Genomic DNA, 25,390 nt, shown 5'->3' with positions numbered 1-25,390 from the left:
CTGGAACAAAAGAACTCCAACAAAGAGCGCCTATGAGGCGCCCGTCGGACATTGCAGCGCCAGTCTGACGAGGAGCAGGAGACCAATGATGACGCATGACATCTAGCTTACTGGGTGTGTGAGGTCTTCTAGTTCCTACAAGGGAACACCCTGTTCCCTGCCCTTGCTCTCCCTCTCCGAATGCACACACTTTATAATCTTTCCCCTGGGGAACTTTGTACCTTTTGTGGTATATGCTCTTCCCAGCTGTGTCAGAGGCTGACAGGTGCATCCACAGTGCTCAGCAGGCTTCCTGGGCTACATTCGTACACTTTCTGACCCACAACTGCAACTGAGGCTTTGAGTGTCAATTACACGTCCTTACCTTTGTTGCCCTACTGCTCTTGCCCACATTACAATAAGCTGTCAAAATGCCTTAGTGACCGGTCCTGTTTTGTCAGCTTGCACTGTGGTACCTATATTCCTCCAGCTATAATGCAATACTTATAAATATCAGAACGCAAAGTGAAAATATAGACTGTATAATCTAGTCACTTGGAGTCTGCGAGTCAGATGTTGTGACTGAATAATTATCATAATTTATTAGGAGGCAGCTGAGATCATCAGCGCTAGGGCCTCTCACATCCTCTTTGGTACAGTCTGGTCCCACAGTGCCCGTCCATTTCTGGTACTTTGCAGCAGTTTTAAGATATTCTTAGAGTTTCTCGTTGTTCAAATGGGTGTAATTTCTGATATTTATATCTTTCCCTTGTCTTCATTGCTTGATTTTGCTCCCATGAAAGTGTCACTCATAGTCATCGAATGTCACTCATAATTACACTTAAATCTTAAATTGTAACACATTAGCAATCTGAAGCCTTGGCAGCAATGCAGATCTCCTTCAGCTGCAAAGGATCTGGCTGATGAGAAATGGCTTCACGGTGGTCACAAGTGATGACTTAGGGGTGTGAGGCTCTGGTCCGAGGAGGAGTGATAGCCTGGGATGGCTGGATGTGGTACACAAATGAAGACATGCACTTCCGGGCAATAGCTAGACAGCAGGAGAAGACTGTAGGCAGGAGTCAATGAGGAGACAGAATTCAGAATGATAGAATTGAAAATGATATTGTCACATTGCTCATGTTTCATTCTGTGTTAAGTTAGCAATCATGGCACCATGTTATTAGTAGCCGACATTCTGTTCTATGATCATAGCTAAGCTCCTGCCTGATACTGCTAGCCTCAGCAGAAAACTGCATCCATGCCTTTTTCTTCGTGTTTCTCCAAGGCCGAGTTCAGCTGCACTAATGAATGTACTCTCTATTATGGCTGTTAGATAGGCTTGTTCCCCCCTTCTAGAATGGCAGATATTGGCAGAGTAACCTTGGAGCAGAGATAACATGTTCCCGGTCCCAGGACCGTAGCTAATCCTTCTATGCCTCCTTTGTTTGCTAGTGCCTGGACTGGAATTTTCCAGCCTGGGCATATTCTTAGGGATTTGGAAATGTATAATATCTAATGGTATGATGGGTGGAGCCAGTCCCTCGGCAGCCATCTCGTGAAGCTGGTCAGACTGAGCTCCGCTGCAGCGCAATACTAATAAATAACTTGGATTTATATTCTCTTCTGTCTGACCGACTCATCATTTGTTTGTAAGGCTGAGAGGTGGTCACGAGTGACCAGGGTGACCCAATTCGGGTCACTTACTTCAAGAATAGCAATTGCAGACCTGCAGTCTGAAAAGCAATGCCCCTCCATGTCATGCTCTGGGTAACACCAACAACTCACCAGTCTATTGTGTCTGGCACTCCCCTCCCATGGTGGATGGCCTCCCGTCTGTGGGTGAGAAGGTAAGCGATTACGCACGGAGATCCCTGGTAAGCAGACGGGAATTTGAAAGTTCTGGCAGTTTCATGATGATCTGCACTGGATGCAGACCGGATATGCAGCGCAAATGCATAATAGGGTTGCAATTAAAGCTGAGTGTTCGTGTTTGCCGTTCAGCTCTTTTGTCAAAATTAAAGGTTTTCCCTGGGGACTTCAGGCAACCCCTGATCTGTGAGGGAAGAGAAGGAGGGAACCTGCGGCCCAATCAGTAATTGCTTGTCTTGAGAGCAAATCAAGGATGCATTTTGTCAAGAAGTGCTACCACAGATGAACACTTCCACCTCCACACTGAGCAGCCGTTGAGACACTCTATCCACTAAGGCTTTCCAAGTAACATGCCAAGAAGAAAACAGGCAAAACAGCAGCAACTGCTTTCTGCACAATCGGCTGCATCCTATCTTCATATAGACGACAAGCAAAGACAATAAGGCTGATATTGGCTGCCAGCTTATGAATTTGTCAGTGCTTGTTTTGTTAATCTTAGGGAAGCCCAATGTTTAGTTCCCAAAAGCATGTGTCGTGTTCATCAAGTATTCATGTGTACAGCTGCTAGACATGGATATCTTTTGCCTTGGGTCAATTAATCAATCAATCAATAAATCAATCAGTTAATTTGTATAGGGCTACTTGTCACCTGTGAGGGTATCCAGGGGCTGGCAGGGTCTAGATGATTCGTGGAACATCCTGGTCTTCAGGGAATTTCAGAACTCTGGAAGAGATGGGGAGGTCCCTAGATGAAAGCGTAGCTTGTTCTATGTCTTCACTGCTAGGTAGGAGAAGGAGCGACCTATGCATCTCCATGTTGGATGCGTGAGGTGAGGGTTAGAGAAAGGGACGTGGAGGTGTCTGGTGGGCTGATGAAAGTTCAGGTGGTGGTTTAAGTAAAATTACTACTATTATCTAGGGCATGGCCTATCCGAAGTGTAGGTACTATCATGCCAAATGTGCCCCAATAAGGAAAGAACTACTATTGTTATGCCAGGGCCAGTGCTGTGCAATGTGTGAGCACCATTAAATAAGGATGCTCAAAATATGTTATGGATTACCATCATTACATCAGGTTCAACATTATTGCAAAGGTGGGCACCATCGTACCATGGCCAGCACTAGCGAGTTTGGGCACCATAATGACACAGATGCAATTAATATGCCAGGAATTCTCCCCATTATGCTATAAGACCTTCTTAACAGCTGAGGTGGGCCCCAGCATGCCATCAATAAGCATTATCCTGGTGTTGAGCACCATCATGACACCGATACCCTGGTATGCCACAAACTAGCATCATTCTCCAGGGTGAACAGTAGGCACATCACTGTCACACACTCATGTGCGTACACACAAACACCCGCATTCTAGACAGCTCAGGAAGCTGATGTTCTTCTCAGACATTTGTCAGTGATCTGAAGGTGACAATTTTAATTACTGGAAAAGCCGGCTCAGTTTTTCATCCTTTGGAGTCTGTAAACTGAGTACCATTAAAGTGGGATAGTACCGTTTATGTTATAAGGCAGCACTTCGGACCATCAGAAGGGTGTACATAGGAAGTGCTGCATAAGCAAAACAATACTATTATTCAAGACATTTATTTTTAGGTCTCGGACCTAAAGGCTGCGCTAGCGCAGTCTGGGGTCGGAGAATCAATGTTCTTTAGTAGCGCTTTGGATCCCGCCTCCCTGCCCTGTCTCTCCTCCATTGGCTGGCTTCCTAAACGGAGGCCAGCCATTGGAGGAGAGATGCGTCACTCCAATTTAGCCCCGTCTTTTTCGGATTTGGGGGCGTAAGTTTTGCTGTTCTTTAGCTCGTGACGTCGTCCGTCACTCAGGACAGCAAAACACGCCCCCGAACGCGAAAATTACCATGCTTTCTCCGAGGCATTTCTGCTTTGCCTCGGAGAAAGATGGTGGTGGTTTCCAGAGCTGCTCTGCTCATCCCCCCTTCCCTCCGCTTTCCATCGTCCAGCTCTGCCCCCCCTTCCCTCTGCCCGCAGCTCCTTCGTCCTGCTTTGCCCCCCCTTCCCTCCGCCCAACTACGGCCCTCGACGGCCGGATCTCGACTCCACTATCATGACAGGCGCATAGGAGGAGTTCACCGACAGTGACTGCAGGAACTCTTTTACTAAATCGGCGTCCATCCTCAGTGCTTTAAATGGAAATCTAGAAGGGCTGGCACTTACTCCTCGAAGGACAGCTTTGCTCTTACCTATTTCTCTGCCCTGTCGTGGCGTTTGTTAGGGAGAGCTTTGTGCCACTCAGTTTGCCCCACAACAGAGAGAGGGTCAGGGGGCGGGGCAGAAGAGCTGGAAAAGGAGGAAGCAGGCCGAGGAGAGAGGAAATGAGGTCATATGAAAGAGCCAACGGTGGAGGAGATGTGTGAATGGAGTAATCTTTCTTTAAAAAAATTATTGTGTGTTTTATCACAGAGCAATAGAGCTCGGCTGATGCCAACGTTAGGACTCTGTTCTGCAGGGAGGGCGCAGCACAGCTTGGCAGGGGCATAACAAAATCATGGGGGTCCCCTGGAGGATTGGGGTCCCACCTGCACCCCAGGGGTCGGTGTTACACCCCAGGAGCACGGCCCTTTCAGCCGGTAATTTCACCATGGGATAAATGTTACACTGCACTTTGCTGTTTTACTGTGGGTCACTATTACCAGCAGTTTCCAGGTTTCAAAATGAGGCATAACCGTATTCCCCGCACATATCACAATTAACCGAGACCCTGGTAAAGAGGGCCACGGTGTTTATTTTATGTGGTAGCCCTTAAAACGAGGATGCTCGTGTTTCCAAGCACTTTTAACGTTGTCAGAGGGCGATCTGAAGCACATTTGCCCAAGATCACACCGTGAGGTTCAGTTGGTAAGCGGGGACTAGGAGCACAACCAGTAAACATCGACTTTGTAAAAAGTCCACCATTCTGGCGCTATATTCTGTACCGAGCCTCTGGGCGCAGCAGCGTCCGCTCTCCGGTTGCAGGGTGTGGGGGAGGGGGCCTGTCACATGGAAGCCATTTTGGTATTTTGTTTTGCTTGCATGGGTGTTGCATGCGAAGCCCGGCGACTCGGAGGCCTTCAAGTCCCCCGGCCTGTGACATGTGTGCAAACAGGAGGTTAACAGGTTCACGTGCCAGCCAGATTCACAAGCCAGATTTGTTCTCTCTGGGCGACTTGGACCGCCCTACACGGCGGGGGGAGGCCCCACGGGTGAGCCGAGAAGCCTACCCGCAGGCATGCCTCAGATCACACGTGCGATGGGGCGACGCTGGGATCGAACTCAGCGGACAAGACACACATGCCCTCTCCTGTGAAGAAGTGACAAGAATCACAGGTAACGGAGTAAATGCGGGCTGTGGAAACCAGATCTCCCTGTGTAGCGCTGAACGGATCTAAAATGCCGCCTGAGGGATTTGAACCTGCTCTGTCCTGGCACACTGCCCCTATCGGACTCTATCCCGTGATGTGCCTCCCACAAACGTGAAGAAAGGGAGGCACTCAGCTCCAGCTCATTTAAAGCACCGCCTCCGATGAAAACTTCCTATAGATCTATTTTGCAGACATTTTTATAGTGCTAAGCCTGGCGGTAGGAGGGCCTTGTACCGCTGTCATTCACCAGTTGTACCAGAGCTAGTGCATATTTAATAATGAAAACAATTAAGAGAGCTATGATTAAGAAATACAGCAATGAGAAATATAAAAGGAACATTTCAAAATGACTGATAACTCATTGTACAGTAGGTTGACAAAACCATGATACCCTTAAAAATAAAAAAAGTCACAATAACACAAATATAGCATTAAACTTGGCTATTACTAAGACCATTGGAAAATGGGATTGTGACTTACTTACTTCATCGTTACTTTTTGCTAGACTCCTATCTGCCTGTTGTCTCGTCCGTCCCTCTGCCACTGCCTGCTCTGCTCCTGTAGCTCCTTGCCTGCTCGGCTTCCCTCTTCCTACCTCTCAGCCTGCTCCCTCGCGCGTTATCTTTCTGCCTACTCCGGCTCCTCCTGTCTCTTTTCTTACCTCTCTGCCTGCTCCGGCTCGTGCCTCTCTGCTTGTAAGGTCCCGTTTCTCTGCTTCTGCTAATGCAATAGGTATCACATATGCAAAAAAAAAAACTAATGCCAACAGAAATGATAATGCCATTTATTTAGGGATACAAAAAATATAAAAAAATAATGAGCAATACCAATAGCTCTACCTATAATATTGCCGAGACCATTGCATTGTAAATGCTTGTTATTTTTACCTGCATCCTGCTTTGGCCTCTAACACTCCTCTATGGCTTGCTTCCCGGTTCCCGCCAGGCGCACACTATCCCGTTGCTACAAGTGCCAAAGCTCTAACGCAGCTCCCACAGCACAGCAGGCCATGTTCCACACTTGTGGCGCCATTACAAGATGGATGGTAATTGGAGGTGGAGAACCATCACCACAGATACAGATTCTACACACAATGTTTCAAAAGTTTATAAAGTATGCCCAAGCATCGTTTATTGTGTTGGAAGGGCACATTTCAGTACAAAACCTATGCTAAGCATAATGCTCACACCTTTGCACTATGGTGCAAATGTGTGTGTGGTGATGAGGAGCCAAAAGCACCGAAAAGAGAAAGAGAGCGCCTGCACAATATCTAAGTAGATATGGCCCCGTCTTGCTCTCTCAACCCAGTGTGGCACGAGCATCTGGAATTGTACTAAGGAGGTGGGGCTAAAACTTCAGACCCTCAGTAAAAAGAGTCAGGATGGTGTTTGAAAGTTGCCCCTGCTTGCTTTGTCTTTCTTCGTCTCCCTCTGCCTCTCCTACCCCATATCTCTCCACACTGATCAGTTTCTGTCTCTCGTCTCCCCCCTGCACTTCCTCATTCTGTTCTTATTTCACCCCTCCCCATTGTCTCTTCCACTCGCCTGCCATTTTCTCTGCTCTCCCCTGTCTGTTTCCTGTCTCCGGTTGTCTTTCTTTCCTCCCTTTTCTATTTCACCTGTCTTCCCATCTCTCTTTCTCGGCCGTCTCTCTGTCTAATGTCCTCACTCACTCTTCCACTGGTCGCCTCTTTCTCCTCTGGCTTGCCTCTCACACTCTCGCCTCTGCTGTATTGCACACTCCAGATTTCACTCTCACACCCTCTACGCTGCCTCTCTATAACTACTGTCTCACACAGTGATCAGGCTGTGCCTTTCTCGCCTCTGCTATATCTCACTCACATTTCTACTGTCACTCAACTTTTTTTTACCTATCTCTTTATAGCCACTCTCTCCTGTACCTCTCTCGCCTGTCTTCGGTCTCCCTCTCGCTCTTTCCTGTGTCACTCTCTCACTTCCCCCACATTACTCTGTATAACCTTTCCTCTCTTTGGTGATTCTGTATTGTCTTCTCCTGTTTCTCTTTTGCCATGGCTTCTATTTATTGCAACAAAAAAAATCACTTTTGTTGAAACTTTGTTATGTTCTGCTCACTGACCTGCACATCTCTCAGATCAGTCTGCAACCCGGCGGCAGCAGCTGGTGTTCATTAATGGCTAGATTTTACTGTCCCTCCATACTAGGGAGAATGGCAGGGAGGCTTCCTAAACAAGCCTTTGCAATGCAATAGTTCTCGCAATTACAAAAATATCCCCTTGTAAATTACAACGCCAATAGCTTAAGCGTAAACTCCTACGAGACCTATTGCATTGGAAGTGCAATATTTATAAAAGTGCTGTATGGTGCCTGGTGGACTTTTACAAATAATTTGAAAAAAATCTATTGGTCAAGTTGAAAAACAAATGCTTTTTTTTAAATGTCCCATGCCAGCCTCTTAAGGAAGGGAAACGTTACTTTGAACACATCCTCCCAGCTTTAGAGCATTAGCTCCAACTATGGAAGAGGGAATTTATAATTCATCAGACAGTGGGAAAGGTGAATTTTTTGTGGTCCCCACCAACGTACGGTGAGGATCCAGATGATAACCTAAAAGGCAAAAGTATGCTGTTCTGAATGGTTTTATGGTGGTCCCATCATACTAGGACCAGCAAAGGCTGAGCTATGGGCAAAAATGCATTTTGATTAAAGGGCCCGCAAAGCATTATAGGACGAGTTTCCTAGTGCAGTGAATATTATAGTGTCGGCTCCCATGCAGAGTTAGGGAAGAGCCACAGTAAAGTTTCATTTTTTCTTTCCTTTCTGCAGCTCCCAGCGTGTTTCCCTTTTTTGAATGGGCACACAAAAAAAGCATTTGTTTTTCAAGGTGACAAAGAAATGCTTTTTTGTAAAACTGTCCCATGACCACTTTCAGGATACTGTTGGCGGCCTCAGTTCTTTACACCAGCCAGCCGTGTCTAAAGAAAAGGGCCAGTGCCATTTTAAAAGTGAAAAAAAGAAAGTGTTGCGAGAGAGCTTTCCTGCCTGCAAAAGGAGGACAGAAAACCATTTAGCAAAGGAGTGCTCGGAGGCTGTTATTAAAGCCCATCGAGTAACGACACATGTAACAGGGGGTGTTGCCATGGGAGGTTACAAATTGAGACAAGGCAGTACCGAGAAGGGACTACTAAGCCTCTTGACCAATGAAAAGCCACAGTTTCCAAAGAACAATCACCCAAGCCAATGAAAAATATGGGCGGAGAGTGGGCAGCACTTCAAGTCCGTACCACAATACAGCATGCCGTTTAGAGCAGCACATGCGCTGCCTAGTATCGACCTAAAAACTGCTAAAAACATAAAGAAAAATAAATAAATATAAGGCATGTGTGGACTACTTTTTAAAGTGTCCACATCTGCAAAATGCCCTGATTTGTACCACAGTTGACAGTTCTGTTAGACAATGGCTAAAACCAGCTGAACCACAGTAGCCAAAGTCTGAAAGAGATGTCCAAAAGCCCCTTTCTGTATCTATAGGTCTGTGCATTAGAATGCATGCATATGTTGAGTGTTGTGTGCAGCAGCGCCCCGTGCAGGTAAGAATGGTGGGGCAGTAAGGGTCGGGTGGGAAGGGGGGAGTTTGGCAGACGACAACCAGCGAAAATTAATTATTTATTTAATTTACCCCCCTCGTCATCGTCTGTCGAATCCTCCCCAACTCAGCCTCAACGCTCTTACCTGCACGGGCCGCTCCGGGTTGTGTGGTGACATCAAATGATGCTAGATAGCTAAAGCTGTCTGTAGGTAAGGCCTAAAAACTACTAAGATTGATAATCATAATTATGTTAGCATTGCCATCTAACTGCAATATTGTGGTCAAAAGTTTCAAGTAAAAACACAAGTAAAAGTGTGTGTTTATGTGCAGCTACTTTTATAAAAACCCTAATGCATAACAACATTCACTTAAGGTACAAAGTAGTTATGCTGAAGGGAGTGCAGTAGTTGTCCCTCTGCCCTTTCAGGCAGCCTATAGACTTCAGGACTGGCTCACAGGTTCTTCCACACAAAGTGACTGATGCTCGTCAAAATAAATACCTGGGAAGGGAAACCTTTCTGTTTAATGATGTCTGAAGCCAAATGAAGGAACTCCTCATCCAGAGGGATTGGTCTCGTTTGTTGTGATAATATCACGAGAGTCATGTGGCATAGGCCACCAGTGAGGGCAGTTTGCCCTCCTTTTCAAGTCCACAGCTCTTCTTAATAGCACATGTTTTGCATCAGGGCGCAGCATAATGAGTGTCACTGACATATGTAAGGTTTGGGAGATCGAGGTTGGCAGTATTCTCAATACCTACTCTGTCGAAGGCCCTCACCTGAACATGGCATACACAGGGTTGGACTGGGGCAGAAAATAGGCCCGGGCACCAAAATAGAAATGGGTCCAATTAGCACATCAGTTAGCTAAAAAGTGTCCCACATTTGCAAATAGGGCAGTTTTGAACTTTTAAAGACACGCTGTATAGGTGTTTTGCAAGGTGTGCATGCATTTGTGCTTGCTACAAGCAATGTTTGCGGTAACATCAGGGAAATCAACAGTAACACAAAACTGGCCCACAAACCTCCTAAAACCCGGCCGACACACAGTCTCATCAGACCATCCCCTCAGGCACTGCCTGATTGCCCTATAGGCCAGTACGACCCAGGACATTCAAATCCAACTTCATGTGATTCAGGAAACCTTTGAAATCTGACCTATTCAAACTTACGTCTAACTACGCTTAATACGAAACAAAGGTGGCTATTGAAGAATTTCGTACACATTTAATCACTACCTGCATAATGATGCTTTCATTCAACCCCATCCATCGCAAGTGCTCTGATGTTACTAAAAGGAGAGAGATAGCGCTTTATATATTTTCTTAACATATTAATAAAAAATGAAATCTCACTGGACCAAAACAGGTTTTACTCCTTATACTTCCTTTGATCTTCTTAGATTCTGATTGTTTACTTCAGTGTGTGCAAGGCATGTTCCACTTCTCCATTTACCTTAATCCATCAGGGTATGATTCGGCAAGTTCCAAAGAGTTGGGTGTCCACATACCTCAGTTTCTTGATATATCCCATATTTCCCCTTCAATATCATATCAGGGGTATTGCATACCTTTGTGCTGACGTTTGCCCACAGTTGTGTGCTGATGCCATCTGTGATGATTAGTGCCTGCTTGCTCTTGTGGCCAGTCACCTGACAGACAAAATTCTTTAAACTCACCCCCACAAGCCTGACCTTTCCCCTGTTTCTTGTTGTGGGTTTTCGCCACCCCATGGTAACTGACATGTGGTAGGTGGACGTCCTTTCGTCTACTGACCTTGGCCTTTCAGTGTAATATCTATCCCCTTTCCAGGTGGCCTCTACAAACACAGACTGAACCTTGGCAGATGTTCATCAGAAATTGTTTGTTTTTGTGCTCTCTGAAATATGGTGGTGATTGCTTTCCATAATGTTTCTCCATCAGTTCTTTCTCTGGATGCCTCTGGCTCTTTTTAGACACACATGGCGAGTGGGGGTCTGAGTCTGCTCATCAGCCTTATTAAGTTGTCGGCGCGACAACTTTAATGACGGATGTCACATGCTCGTCAGTCTCTTCGGCTTCAGGGCCAGCAACCACATTCACTAGTCTTGGAGGCTGGGTAAAATAGCCAGCAGTAGTGGCTGCTTCTTACCAGTACTCCCCTCGATATCAGTAGGAACCTGTTTTGGATCCATGTTGGAGGGTGGGGCATGCAGCTCTTAAACAGAATCTTCAACCGGGTGATTGGATTAGATGCTGATACTCTGAGAAACATTGGTTGACAATTCCAGAAGATGCAGCTGATAAGCATACTTGGTGAATACTGTCCGCCTGTCGTCTGGAAGGAATACCCCTTTGAGTCCATGGGGAACGCCATCTGCTACACATTCCGTTTGGCAATGGAAGCCAAAATACATAATTGAAGTGCTTATCAAGAGTGCACCCTTGATAGGCTTCTTGGTGACTTCCAGTCCACCTCTACTACATTGTGTAGGGCAGGGGCTTTATGACAGGAGCCAGGTTTTACATTAACCTCCCACAGTACACAGTGATGCCTAAAAAACTGTTCACATCGGGAACAGTAATAATTCTATAAATATCTATCCATGTGCCCAGAAAATCTGGGCTTGGACTTCAGGAATTCTCGCTTGTATCATTGCAACATCAGTCATTTGTCCTTGAGGCAACTTAATAGTGGTCTAAGCCATCCATGGTGCTGATATGGCATAGCCAGAATTTCATACCTGGTGTTTATACCACTTACAGGCCAATAGAGTTTTGAGGCATTTTGGCAAGTGACAGTTAAGGCTTAGTCTTTTGTACCTTCTCAGGCCTACGCGAGTAGAGAATGGAGGAAGGAATCTTGAGTCTTCGTGGAGCAGCTATTGTCGGCACACTGCATTGAGGTCAAGCTTGGAGGACTGGTTAATCCTCTTGGTCGGTGTCCCTGTATCCAATTTCATCTACAATGAATGAGCTTCTTTTTCATTACTAGTGTTGGTAGCTGCAGAGTGGGGCCTTTGACCTCCTCAGGGATGTCTGATGCGAATAGTTTTAATAGTCCTTTCTCTACCCTGGAGTAAACATGGAACGAAATCTGAAAGTGTGGCAGAGCAGCTGCTCCTTTATTTTGTCAATGTACAACTGTGTCTCTTTCTCAGACAACTCTTGACTCTGAATAACCTCATCCTTTAATGAACTCAAGTTAACATGTAAGTAGAATCAGTTAAAAATGGATCTACTACAGCCGATCAACAGTGATGCCACTAAGCAGCTTGCCAGAACCAGCTTCAATGAAGAGTATTCCTGCTGCCTTTCATGTCTAATGATAGCGGAACAGGATTTTAAAAGTGGCCTGAAGGGACATTGTCTTGCAGCCCCACTGGCATAAATTCAACATGATGTGGGCTAGAGATTGGCTTTGTTTTCAATCTGTTGAACCTCTCTGCTGACAGGGCTCTGTTTGATACAGATCTGCCAACCTAAAAACAAATCCACTGTGTGAGGAGGAGAGCTAGGGCCTTGTAAGTGGTGTGGTATTGTGTCGATAAGTACCAAAGAGGCACTCTTTCCCTCTCCACCAAACCCACTCCTCACAAAAATAAAGGCTGGTGCCAATGTCCTGAGATGTTTCCAGACCCCATAAAGGACATTGGCTTTTCAAAGCCATTATTTACTCCGTGTGATATTGGCTCCTCATCGGGTGACAGTGTGAAGGAAGATAATATCGTGTGACACAATGGCATTGTGTGAGTCGTCAGGTCTGCTGTGCATGAGAGCCTGTGATCAGCCACGAATCTAGACATCTAGCCCTTAAATGTGTGATCTGCACTTGGTGGGGACCAGGGCCTTCTCATCTCCTCAACAAAACATAATGCTCTTAGCACTGACAGAGGATGAGTGGGATGAGTCAGCACTTTGGACGGATCTCACATGCTTTAAAGAACTTCATGACTCACCTTCCGCTCTGAAGACTTTCACCTAGAGAGTCTTATTGTCACTCTCTGAACATGTGCACCCTTTATGAGGCAATGGGCTCCTTGTGAGGGAGCATAACCTCACATTACCTACACCTTGGTTTCGGTCTTTGTGCACTCTACCTCCATCTTGGCCACCATATTTCCTCCTCATCACAATCTTGTCACTTGTCAAGTTGTTCTTTTCTAAGGGTGATCCTTCCAAAGGGGCCCCCTTGCGGCTATCGTCTTGGTGTATGAAAGTTCATGATATTCCCCAGGCCCCATCATGGGTTTCAGTGACATGTATTGGCCGGGTGCCTCATTCTCCTGTCGAAGTGGGCAGTTGATTGTCCCCACACCTTCATCAGTTCGCATAACACCACCCTTTCATAGTGTGCTTTTCCATAACGGCCAGGTTTCCGCTGTAGTCATCAGCAGCACTAGTGCTGACCAATCACACAAACATCTTGTTTAACTCCTTGCCAGTGAAATGCCATAAAGTAAACGTAGTTAATCACTTTGTAGGGTTGAAGCCAGATATATAACCAGAGAGGGAACTTAAGTGGGGATGTTTTTTTCTCGGAGCGTGGAGACTGCACTTGGAAGTGGTGTTATTTTCTAAACTGAAAATGTGTAGCTTTGGTCCTGATGTATATCGGGATTTAATTCCTAATCCCGGGTGCATCGATGGAAAAATCCTGTTACTTAGTTTTTTCTTTCTTGCCCTTCTTAGTCTCCAGTCTGGTTGCAGGTGTGCCGAGAGCCACCGGGTGATGAGCTTGTCAGTCAGATAGGCAGGGTGCTGGTTGTTAGGATTTTATAACTGATGCAGGGGGCCTTGAAGGTGGTGCAGGGCAGCAAGGATAGCCTTGGAGAGATCAGTGAAATACTATTTAGGCTTGTTGACTCTGGCAACTAGCAAGTTGCCCTGAGTTTCAGTGGCCCTTGCAATTGGATCAGTTGTATTAAATGTTTTGACAGCTGCAAAGCTTGTCCCTTCAGGTATTTACCTATCACTCTGTTCAGGGAGCAAAAATGAAAGGTGCCATAGGTAACTTCAAAGCTGTACTTCCACACACTTGTACCTGGCCCTTCGATGCCCAAGATCGCATGTCCTCTCCCAGCATCTTCCTATGTTGGCGATTCTTAACACTATGGAAGCACTCTGTACTGGGGTGAATGTATGACATTGTTCTGCATTCTGTCCATCAACTGTTGTTTTGCATTTGTCACCCTGAGTGGGATGGATATGCTCAGACATGAGTCCCATGCTCTCCACACCACTGGAGTCAAGCTATCCTGGCTGAAGACGGCTGATAGCCAGAAACCGGTCCTAGGATGCTTGATTCCGGTCCAGGAAAGACATGGCTTGGCAGTTCGGACTGGACTGTTCCCATGAGGCACAGGGTAAAGGCTGAATTGCATATGGCCATGTCTGAACTGGGGTGGTGTGGAGTGCAAAGAAACGATGGATTTAGGCCCACATCTCTGTACTGGGGTGAATGTATGACATTGTTCTGCATTCTGTCCATCAACTGTTGTTTTGCATTTGTCACCCCAAGTGGGATGGGTATGCTCAGACGTGAGTCCCATGCTCTCCACACCACTGGAGTCAACCTATCCTGGCTGAAGACGGCTGATAGCCAGAAACCGGTCCTAGGATGCTTGATTCCGGTCCAGGAAAGACATGGCTTGGCAGTTCGGGCTGGACTGTTCCCATGAGGCACAGGGTCAAGGCTGAATTGCATATGGCCATGTCTGAACTGGGGTGGTGTGGAGTGCAAAGAAACGATGGATTTAGGCCCAGATCTCTGTACTGGGGTGAATGTATGACATTTTTCTGCATTCTGTCCATCAACTGTTGTTTTACACAGCACACACAACAGATACACAAGCCTCGGGCACACTGGCCAGACACACAAACAAGGTGTACACCACACTGGATAAACATACCTGCTATATACACACAAACACCAGATACCCCCACCACGTACCCACATCTAGCAGACACCCACACACCAAAAACAGTAACACAACACACACCTGCACTTCACAAACACTCTCAAGTTTACAACAATCTCATCCAACGCAAACACACACACACCAGACAACTCCACAAGCGACCCCAGACTCCAATCCTAACATATATAACTGGGCACCTCTCATGGACATCTTTACACCTGCAGACACTCATTTGATTTGATTTAAATTTATAAAGCTATAAAGCTTGACACATGCCGAACGAAAAGCGTCTAGGCACTGCCTGAAATGAAGAAGGCTAAAACTAGCGCAAGAGAAGATGAAACAGCAGAGTTAAACAACCAGTTTTTTTTAAAGAAGATTTCGAAAAGCCAAATGTATGGGAATGTTTCTTAAATGATCAGGTTTCAAAGCCGAGTAGATGCATGAAAAAAGCTTCTACCACTCCAAGAAGCTTTAGAAATGGTTGGAACTCGCATTTTATTAGCTGACGCTGAGCAAAAATGTCCGTTTGGGATGTACAATCTAAACTTGTCTCTGAGCAGGGTAGGGTTCGCTAAAAAGAGTAATTTGTGCAAAGTGCTTTAAACGTAATTCTTTTTTTGATGGGCAGTCAGTGTATATCATGCCTGTAGGACAGTGGGGTCTGCAATCCTATGGTCACCCCAGATTTTTGCTTTTTGCTTCACTGGTTTACCACTTTCCCTGGCTGTGGGCCTGCCAATCAGACCCACAGCCTAGCTGTTCTCTCTCTAAATTGACATCCATGTACTTTAGGTGCATTTACCAATTGGTATTGGAACCCCTTATCAGCCCCTGTACAGTGTACCTTAGGTACCCAGGGCATAGGTGAACCCAAGGCCTACCAGGGGCTGCAGCATGTATTGTGCCACCCTTGGCTGGCCATCCAAACAGACACAACTGGCTGGTAAGACAGCTGGGGCAAAGGTGGTGTAATCACCCTTTGCTGTAGATATAGTATACCTATATCTAACCCTAAAATGGACACATATATTCCTATCAGTCACTCCTATAGCAGGCCTTATCAATCTTGAAGGCAGAGTGCTTGGAATTATGTGAGGTGGTGCTCTAGCATGAGCTGAGCCTGTCTGCAGCTTGCGGAACCAAGTCCTTATAGCTGTTCCATGATAACGCTATACCATATACTCTTAAGTGCATTATAATCCTCACGGTTATTGCTAACTTTGGTATAGCATTATCAAAACATGCCGAGTAAGGTGTCATATGAATTGGAATACTACCCCCTCGCCAGTTCTGGCGACGGGGGTAGCATTCCACCCTTTTAGAGGGACACGACATGTATGTAACTGTGAACCCCGGTTAAAGTTAACTCGAGCCTCAGCATCACAAAATGGATGCTGCCACCACAGACACAAGTCTGACCTCCTGCTGCTGGGAGTTCTTCCAGCGAGGGAGGCCTGGACAAAGGGTTTCCTGCCTTGGGAGGTGCTAGCACCACCCCAGACAGGATTTTGTGTATTGAGGTAGGGAGGCATGAAAGGAATGAGACATGCTTGGGGCACACAAGGTGTCCCTGTGCATACACCGGTTCAAACCAGTTGCTGGGGCACTCCAGCACCAGCTCTGGCGCGAAACCGGACAAAGGATAGGGGGCGTAACCACCCCCCTTCCTGGTCCCACCCATAGGAGGGACCTAGTCATAGTACAGCCCCCTTTAGTAGGATAAAGGTAGGAGCTGGTCCCATTCCAAATTAGATTATCTTGAACAACTTTACAAGAAGAAACTCTGGACTTCGACGTTCTGCTCCACAGAAGACTGAAGAAATCTCCCTTGTGGGCAAGGAGTGTCCACCCTGCAACTGCAGGCACCATCAAGCGTCCTAGCGGTCCACTTTGTCATCCTTCCTGCCGGATCCAGACTTCAGAGCCCGACGAGACCCGGACTCCCAGACCTCTACTCACATCTGCACCACAGCCGAGACCCGTGGGTGCGACGAGACACATGGGACCGGCCATCTTGAAGAGACTGCACTTCGCTTCCAGCACGACTTCTGAGGCATCCTCGAGTAAGTGCTTTGGGGATTGAGAAGCCCCAGCCCCGAGCAGCTCCTGCACCAAAGACCAGCCCTCCAGCATCCACGAGATCTGCGTGGGGCCCTTTTACTTGATTGCTGCTCAACGCGTTGTCTGGTCACTTGCCCGCTGGCTAGTGACCTCCTAGACGACGATCCAAGAAATCTACACTGCTGGTCTGGTTGCTCCAGACTGGCCCTTGCTCCCTTCCAAAAGAGGGGCACCCTGGACCCTCCTGGTCCCCTCCAGACGCCGTTTCCACTCACCGCGTGGGTTGCCTTTGCCAAGGCCTGTTGACTCCAAATCCGGATTCGACACCACCGACAGTGAGAGCCTGCGTGGGACAGCTCGTGCCTCCAAATGGTCGTCGAAGACACCTCCTGGCCCACGTGGCTGCAGAGACAAGCGTCCACTCTTCACCTGATCGCGACAACAGCATCTGGTTCCCTCCTGGTTCCACACCGGTCACTGGCTAGTGATTTTGAACACTGTCCCCTCTGCTTTCAGGTCCTCTTCTTCCTCGATCCACCCTTGGATCGCACCGGACATCTTCCTCCTGGTCGCCTGCAGCATCTTTCTTCAAGGCTCCATTGACTTCAACGCGGAAACCCAACACACTTTCACACCTATGCACCCTCAGCCCGTGGGTGAGGTAACGAGAGCATTTCGGTGCTCATAGGTAGATTGACTCTCCTAGTGTCCAGATATCCAGTCGTTTTAGTCCTAACTAGTCGGAACTGTCTGTTACTTACCTTTTCGTAATTTGTTCTGCCCATTGACTTTGTTCCCCATCCCGCGTGTGAGTTCACACTCTGCACATGCGTCCCGTGGGCCTCCTGATACTTACCTAAGGTTAGGGTAGTCCCAGCGAACCTACAGCCTCTGGGCATCTTCATTATCTAAATCGTGGTACTTAACCCATTTACTTAGTATATGGTTTGCCGTGCCCCTAGGGCACCATTGTAATTTTGTGCAACTTATCGTATTTTTCCTAAGAGATTGTCATGTGGTTAGCCCTCTGATCTCATAAAGAGTTCAGAGGTGTTTGTTATTAATAAATAAATTGTTTCTTTTCATAACAACCTGTGTGGTGTCCTTTCATCTGGTATTCAAGGGGTTATATGTGGTAAAACAGCTGGCTTCACATGCCAAAAGAGTTTAGCCTAAGACTGCTATGTCCATGCTACCATTCGGATAGCTGGTCTATAAGGTTGACTTACAACCAATCACCATAAGGGTTGTTTGGACTGATACAAGGTGATCACTAGAACTAGTGAGCATCATATATCAGGCCAACTTCTCTCAATGCCTGGCTTGTGACATGGGTTCAATTTTTTAAATCTTTTTTAGCACACAGATTGCTGCATTCTGCAGCCTCTAGAGTATATTCAAAACGTTCTGTTGGGCTCCCACATAAAGAGCATTGCAGTAGTCTAACTTTGAATGCACAAGGGAGGTGACCAAAGCCTTCTGCAAGTCTGATGGCAGAAATGGAGGAATTGTCTTCAGCACTTTAAGAGAGTGGACGCATGAGGAGGCCAAAGATCTGGTATGGTCCTTGCAGGGAAGCTTGGAATCAAAAATAATTCCAAGATTCCTTGCTTTGACCACTGGAGTAGGGAGAGGTCCAAGCGCTGGTGGCCACTATGAGCTGTTCCAAAACGAAGAATCCTTTCCAAAGAGAAGAACCTCCGTTTTTTCAGAGTTCAGTTTTAGGCACCAGGAAGACGTCCAGCTGAAAATTGCCAGCATGCAATTCCTCAAACAATAATTTGAGTGTCATCGGCATAGGATATAGTAACAAAGCCAAATTACTTTATAGTGCTCATGAGCGGGGCCACATATATATTAAACAGGGTGGAGCCCAAGGATGAGCCCCAAGAAACACGGCGGGGCATCGTGAAAGGCTTTGAGCTAAAGTCGCCTAGGTTCACTGTTTGCTCCCTGTTATCTAGGAAGGAGTATAAGAGTTGCAGAGGGGATCCTTGGATGCCTATCTCACTCAGTCCTTGTTTCAGGAATGTATGGCCTACAGTGTCAAATCCTGCAGATAGGTCCAGAAGGACTCGTGCACAGTTCAGACTAGACACGCAGTCACTGCTCCAGCTAAAGCACTTCTTAACCTTTAACAGGTTAACTAATCGCACCTCACCAGTCCCCACTAACCCTAAGAAATATTTACTCAACATCTTTGAGGAGGAGAAAGAGTACTTAGCCAACGTCTTCTTCAACTTCTATTTCTTTCTCTGCCCGTTCCCAGCCCCTGCCGCACTCAACAAACCCTTCTCTTTGTCCCCCACCTGCCAAAGCCCCTACCAACACCCTTCCTTGAACACCTTGTGCCTTCTTTCACCCACCCCTACGTTGAGCAGCCTGCTGATCACTACACATTCAATGAAATAGAACTGTCACCATCTTCATCTTGACATCAGACTTGAAACCAGAGGACCCATCATAACCAGAACTTAGCTCAGAGTCAGGGCTCCTCTAGTAGACCACAAAGCAATCTCAACATGAAATCAAATCTAATCCTCCCCTCTGCTTGCTTTATACTGCAACGGAAGACCAGAGGAGGTTTAGCAGTTGTCGTCAAAAAAGCATTACACACCCCCAACATTGAACACATACCCCTGACTGACTGCAGACCCCTGCCTCTCCACTGTACATCTGCCCATAACAACTCTTGCACACTCCTACTCATCCTACAGTCCACCAAGGAGTTTTTCATAGGCGCCTTTCTAAACACCATCTTGGACATCTCTCTAAATCCTACTGATGTTTGCATCCGGGTGACATGAATATTTTCTTCAAGTAGCTTTGCCGCAGTCAAGAACAATTACAGTAAACCTGGAAGTTCTCATCTTGTCACTGGAGATGCGCTCTCTACTGCCACACATGCTATGCAATCTTCACTCTCCAGGGACTCATCATCATAGGAAACAAACCTACCTTCTGGAGCCGCCATCACTTCATCTCTTTCACCCTCCACTCTGTTCTGGACCAAGTGCTATTGCAGCACTGGCATCCACAAACTATAGGCAATGTAGGAAATTCCATCTCAACGCAATGTGATTGTCACTTCTCAGTGCCCTCACCAGCTGACTGAAGAATAGATGGCAATCAGCTGTAAAATCATTTATTTAAGGCTTTTAAATAAATCCATCCCACTCAAAAACATTCATGCATCGTAAGCAATGACGTAAGATACGTAGATCAATGACGGAGTGCAGAATATTAAATTACAAATGGCTCCACTTCAACATCAATGTGAAAAACTAACAACATCTGTCTTCAGAGACTCAAAAGGACCTGTGATTCCTCAATCTAGACATCAAAAAGACTTAACTTCCTGAACTAGGGGCTGTATCATGATTTGCTCTGCTGCATCGTGCAGAGCCAACACCGGTTCAAATGCGTCTAACATGCATACAGTCAATTGATTTAATTTGATATTTCTCTGAGTTAGTGCTTTATTTTCAGATAGTACAGATTTGAAACAGTAAGGACGGTTTGCCTCTTTCTCTTTTTGGGTGGCACTGTCTGAAAATGTCTCGGAGAAATATATAGTTAAATGAATAGTTTCCACACTGCCAGCGCATAAAGCAGGTGTTCAGCATCAGCAAATGCCATCCTGACAGGACCTATCATCTCACTAATTCAGAAAGCACAGGGTCCTTGCAGAATTCCGAAACCCAGAATACACTACTCCAAAGATTTCTGAATCACATGATTTCCGTGACTCCATCACAGATACTACAGCTTCATATTACTAAAAAGATGCCAGGCTTCCAACAATGCAAGGCCAAAACAAAGAAGATTACATTGGCCATCACTGAAATGTATTCTTGACTGTCACCTCTACTGTGTGAACAGTGCCACTTGTGTGAAGTGTAATTTGTTGTCTCGCTGGGAATTCCCGGTCTTCAATCCATTGAGTGCTCATCTGCCACTCCTTGATCAACCCTCATAGCATATACGATGATGGGTTGTATGCTTCTTCGAGCTGCATGCCTTCTTCTCTATTGTTCATTGGATTTGTCATCTCTCACCCTTGGATTAACCTCATAACACATCAAATAACTGGCTCGTAAATGTCCATTACTGTGGTTCAATCCATACCACAATTGAGTGGACACTTCAAGGTGAACACTGTGGCTCGCCTATCATAAATACTCTGCTCACTTCACGATGGACCCATCTCTGCATAAACGATCAGCCGTGGCCAGTTCATTGGGACTGAGGGGCCACCTTTTGCCCCTCACGAACAGTGTCTGTCAGGCTGAACAAAGGTCAGCCTGACAGACACTGTTAATTTTCAGGCCAGGCAGCCAGGAGCCAGACATGTGCTAAATGCGCAGGCTTCTGGCTGCCGGAGCTGAACTTTGCTGGGCTGAAGAAAGTCACAGCTCCTGTGGGCGTGACCTCCTCAGCTCAGCAGAGGGCCCTGAGGACCTCCCCTCAGTGACAAAGGGTAGTGTCACTGATTGCCTCGCACCTGGATGCTTTGGTTTTAAGCCCTGAAGCGCGCCCGGTTGAGTGTCAATCAGTGACACTTCATCACAGAGTGGGGTGGGATCAGCAGTCTCAGTGACCCAATCCCACTCTGTGAAGATGTTGAGACTGCTGACTTAAGTCAGCCAATGAAGGAAGGCAGCAGTCCAAAGCCTACTGGGACCTCCGAGGCAGAGCTGCAGGTAAGTGTGTATTTTTTGTTTTTAAATTAATGTTTGGTTCGTGCGTGCGTGTATGTATGAATCTTTGGTAATGAGTGTTGTTAATGGATGTGTTTGTATGTGTGTGCATGTTTGTGAACACCAAACAGAAGGCTAAACAAAATGAAGCCCTTCTGTCTGGACAATCGAAACCAGTAGTGCAGACTTCTGCAAATAAAACACATTTACAAAGTACTTGCAGAGAAACACCTTACACATCGTCAGGAATGAAGGAGAAATGGCGGGAGCCACGAGGCAACTGAAGCTGTTTACGTAGTCCACAGACACTGCTGGCAGTGGCCGAGGTACTTACTGTAAGGGCTTTTTTAGCAGCATTGCTGAGCTGGGTACTGGACACCTGCACAGTTTATGTGCAGGCAAAGCAGCAGACACGCTGGAATTAGGGCAAGAGTGGGCGGGTCTCATGAGGGCTGTTTCGGGAGGACGTCACAGAAACATCAGGATTCTCACATGTGACTGAGGAGAGGTTTGCAGGAGGAGGCAGAGTACAGCATATTTCATTTAACCTGGTTTTGGTCAATGTTTAAATGTATTTATGCGTTTTTACATAGTGCGAACTTTACCCGAAGGTGTCATAGCGCTTTACAATAGAACCAGTTACATTACATAAGGACTTCAGAAAACATGAATTACATTAAAGTTACAAAACATAAACTCTAAACTCACATAAGAATAGTGGTAAGTAAATAGATCAACTACAGATACTAGTGCTTAGAGTTACATATATACAAGTTGCAAATTCACTTAAGATTACATTTTAAGAAAAGTTGAAGCGATTATGGTTGGACAAATATATATTACATATTTACAGAGCAAGATCTTCTCTCCATTGCTTAGTGTTTTTTTTTTGCTGTCCTCGTTCAGCCAGCCTTCAGTGTGCTGTTGCACTCATGGGTGGTGATCTAGGGCCTGGGGGGATCCCTGAGCTGGTGATGGATGTAGTGGTAGATTGCCGGGTGTTGGTGCGTGAAGGCGGCGTGCTGGAGCCTGGGGCTGTTCTTGAGCTGGGCGCCAATTATAGGAAGAGGGGTAGCTCGACGCTATAGAGCATGAAGGCTCCATAGCCGGTGTAGGGGAGTTCGTAAATGGAGGAAAGGTAGTCATTGGTTCAGTGCTGTGGAGAGAAACTGGAGGAGTGGGAGCCGGCCAGTCTGCAGTGACCCCCTGAGCGGGGGCATCTCCCTCAAAGGAACTTACCGCTGTGACCGTGGGTGCACTCAGGATAACCCACATGATCATAGGGAGGCCGCCATCTTAGTCCTGGTGCTAGGGCTGTAGCCAAGAGGTATTGAGGGTGATGGAGCTGGGGAAGGGGGCCAGCCGACCAATCCACGGGTTCCTCCACAGCAGCGGCAAAAGAAGAGGGCACCAGCCCCTTGAAACTCAGTGCCACAGCTCCGGGTAGAATAGGACAGTCCAAGTGCTTTGTCCAGTGCCAAATGTCCGTGCTCCAGCCGCTGTATATGAAGTAAATTGTGGGTGGGGGCCTACCAGGTACATGGGCACCCCCCGAATTGGCCTTCCGGGCAAGGGGCAACTCCCCCGCAAAAAATGTATTGCTGCGGCCGTCAGTGCAATCAGAACGGCCTCTGTGATCAGAGTGGGGCCGCCATCTTGGCTCTGTCGCGAGTGTAGGAGGCCAGGATAATTCTGCGGTCCCCCGGCTCTGCATTGCACTCCCAGGCTTCTTTAAGGGCACAGCCCGTGTCTCAAATATATCGGCAAGTCTCTCCTGTGGAAGCAGGTGGCGATGGCTGCTGGGTGAGGCCAGGGAGATCGCGGGCAGTGAGGAGCTCTGTCACCGCCCGCAATACGTTGTCCGTCCTTCCTGTCTTCAGAATACTGCAAATTAGCAATTATGTAAAATGCAGTTCATGTTATATGCTTAAAGTCCACCTTATGCATTGCAGGCTGTTGTGTTCTCATTTGCCGCTCTGCCCGTACATCTGCATTAATTGTGTAAATTGTAAAATATAAAAGTGTGACATATTATTCATACGTGTGATCTTCTCGGTTTGGAGTAGCGCACAAACCTATTGCCTGTGTTCGTTAATACACTTTCTCTGTGACTTCGAGCTGCATCACACGGCCACACTGGGCGAAGCTTGATGTGTTGTTTTTCGTTATTTTTGCAGTTACTTTCCGAATTATTAAATGTCCTCTCTCCAGATTTCTTATGTTTCACCGCAACTTGAATCTCTGGCCCAAGAAATCTTAAAACATTGCATATTTCTCTGAAATTTAGACTGGTTCTGCTTTACATTTAGTGACTTAACGGGGTGAGCCCCTCTAAACACTTTTACAAGTGCAGGGGCAGCTCCTCAGCTAAGGCGGAGGAGCATCGCCCCACTGCTCAAAAAAAAAAATCAAATGATAACGTATCGTTATTATCATTTTATTTTTCCTGTTGAAGTCAGTGGCTATCAGGCGGTGCTGGCCAGAGCAGATGGAGGAGTGATTTGTGCTCCTTAAGTGCACATTACTGCTTGGCCGACCCTCTTGGGCCGGGCAAACAGTCATGCGCACTTTGCATGTTCCCCACCAGAATGTATTACACAGTCTGATGAGGAACATGCAAAGCCTCCCAGTCCCGGTCTGAATGCCGAACCACAGCGCTCAGACCAATCACAACGCTGTATTGCAGCATTGTGATTGGCTTAAGGTAGCCTGGGAGCCCGGATGCTTCCTGCTGCTTCCTGCTGCCGTCGGAGGAAGAAGACTCAGGAGAGACGGCCGCCGGCCGGCCGAGGTAAGTGTTTTTTTTTAACATCCTCCCCCCCCCCCACTCCGTCTCACCACTCCTGTCCGGTAGCAGCCGCTACTGGACAAGGGAGAGACTACCACTAGCCAGCCTCTCTGCACACATTGACAGGGGAGAGACTCACACCATCCAGGCTCTGCAGCCAATGTGACAAGAGAGAGACCCAAAGACCCAGGCTCTGAGACAGTGTCACAGGGGAGAGACCCAGAGCGGCCAGTTACTCTGCACACTGAAACAAGGGCGAGACGCACAGCAGCCGACCTGTCAGCAACAGTCAGCCTCTCTGCACACTGTGAATGGGTGAGACTCCCAGCAGCCAGGCTCTATGCACACTGTGAAGGGGTGAGACTCCCAGCATTGAGGATCTCTGCACACTGTGAAGGGGTGAGACTCCCAGCATCGAGGCTCTATGCACACTGTGAAGGGGTGAGACTCCCAGCAGCCAAGCTCTGCAGCCAGTGTGACCAAGGAGATACCCAGAACCTTCAGCTTCTCTGCACACTGTGAAAAAGGAGAGACAAAAAGCAGCCTTGTAACAACAACTACCTCACAATAAACGTTAGATGAACATGCATGCGAATCACAAAGTTTTCTCCAGACTCTATGATTGGTTACTGCGAACACAAATTCCCCGAGACATCCATCTTGGGGGAAATGAAGGGGGGGGGGGTGCATGGGGAGTAGGAAAAGAGACTAATACACAGGACTTTACTGCACCTCCGCAGTCGTCTCACAGCCATGGAAAACGTTCTTTGTCCTTTGTGTATCCAAGCTACCATAGGTTCCTTGAGCAGGAGGATGAGAGAGCCACATTTGATCCACTTGAGCAGCCAGCGGGATAGTGGAAAAACGCCCTGTCTTTGCAGCTGGTATAACAACAGAGGTGAAGAGAAGCCAGGGCCTGCCTGCAGCCAGTGTGACGGAGGAGAGGCCAAGTTCTGCCAGTCGAAGAGAGGCCATGTGCGCCTGTGGGACTAGGACATCGAGAAAGACAGACATTGCACCTGCATGCCATTTCGGGTTGTTTTGCGCAACTGGGGATAATTTTGCGGTTACTGCCTGTCATTAGACTAAACTCTCAAGTGATAACATTCAAAGTAGAGCACCCGGGCCGCCCTCTCTCGCCATGGCTTC

The sequence above is a fragment of the Lissotriton helveticus genome, chromosome 3_1 (genome assembly GCF_964261635.1).
Source record: "Lissotriton helveticus chromosome 3_1, aLisHel1.1, whole genome shotgun sequence".
NCBI lineage: Eukaryota > Metazoa > Chordata > Amphibia > Caudata > Salamandridae > Lissotriton > Lissotriton helveticus.
The sequence above is the reverse complement of the archived record's forward strand: the minus strand, read 5'-3'. Positions refer to the sequence as shown.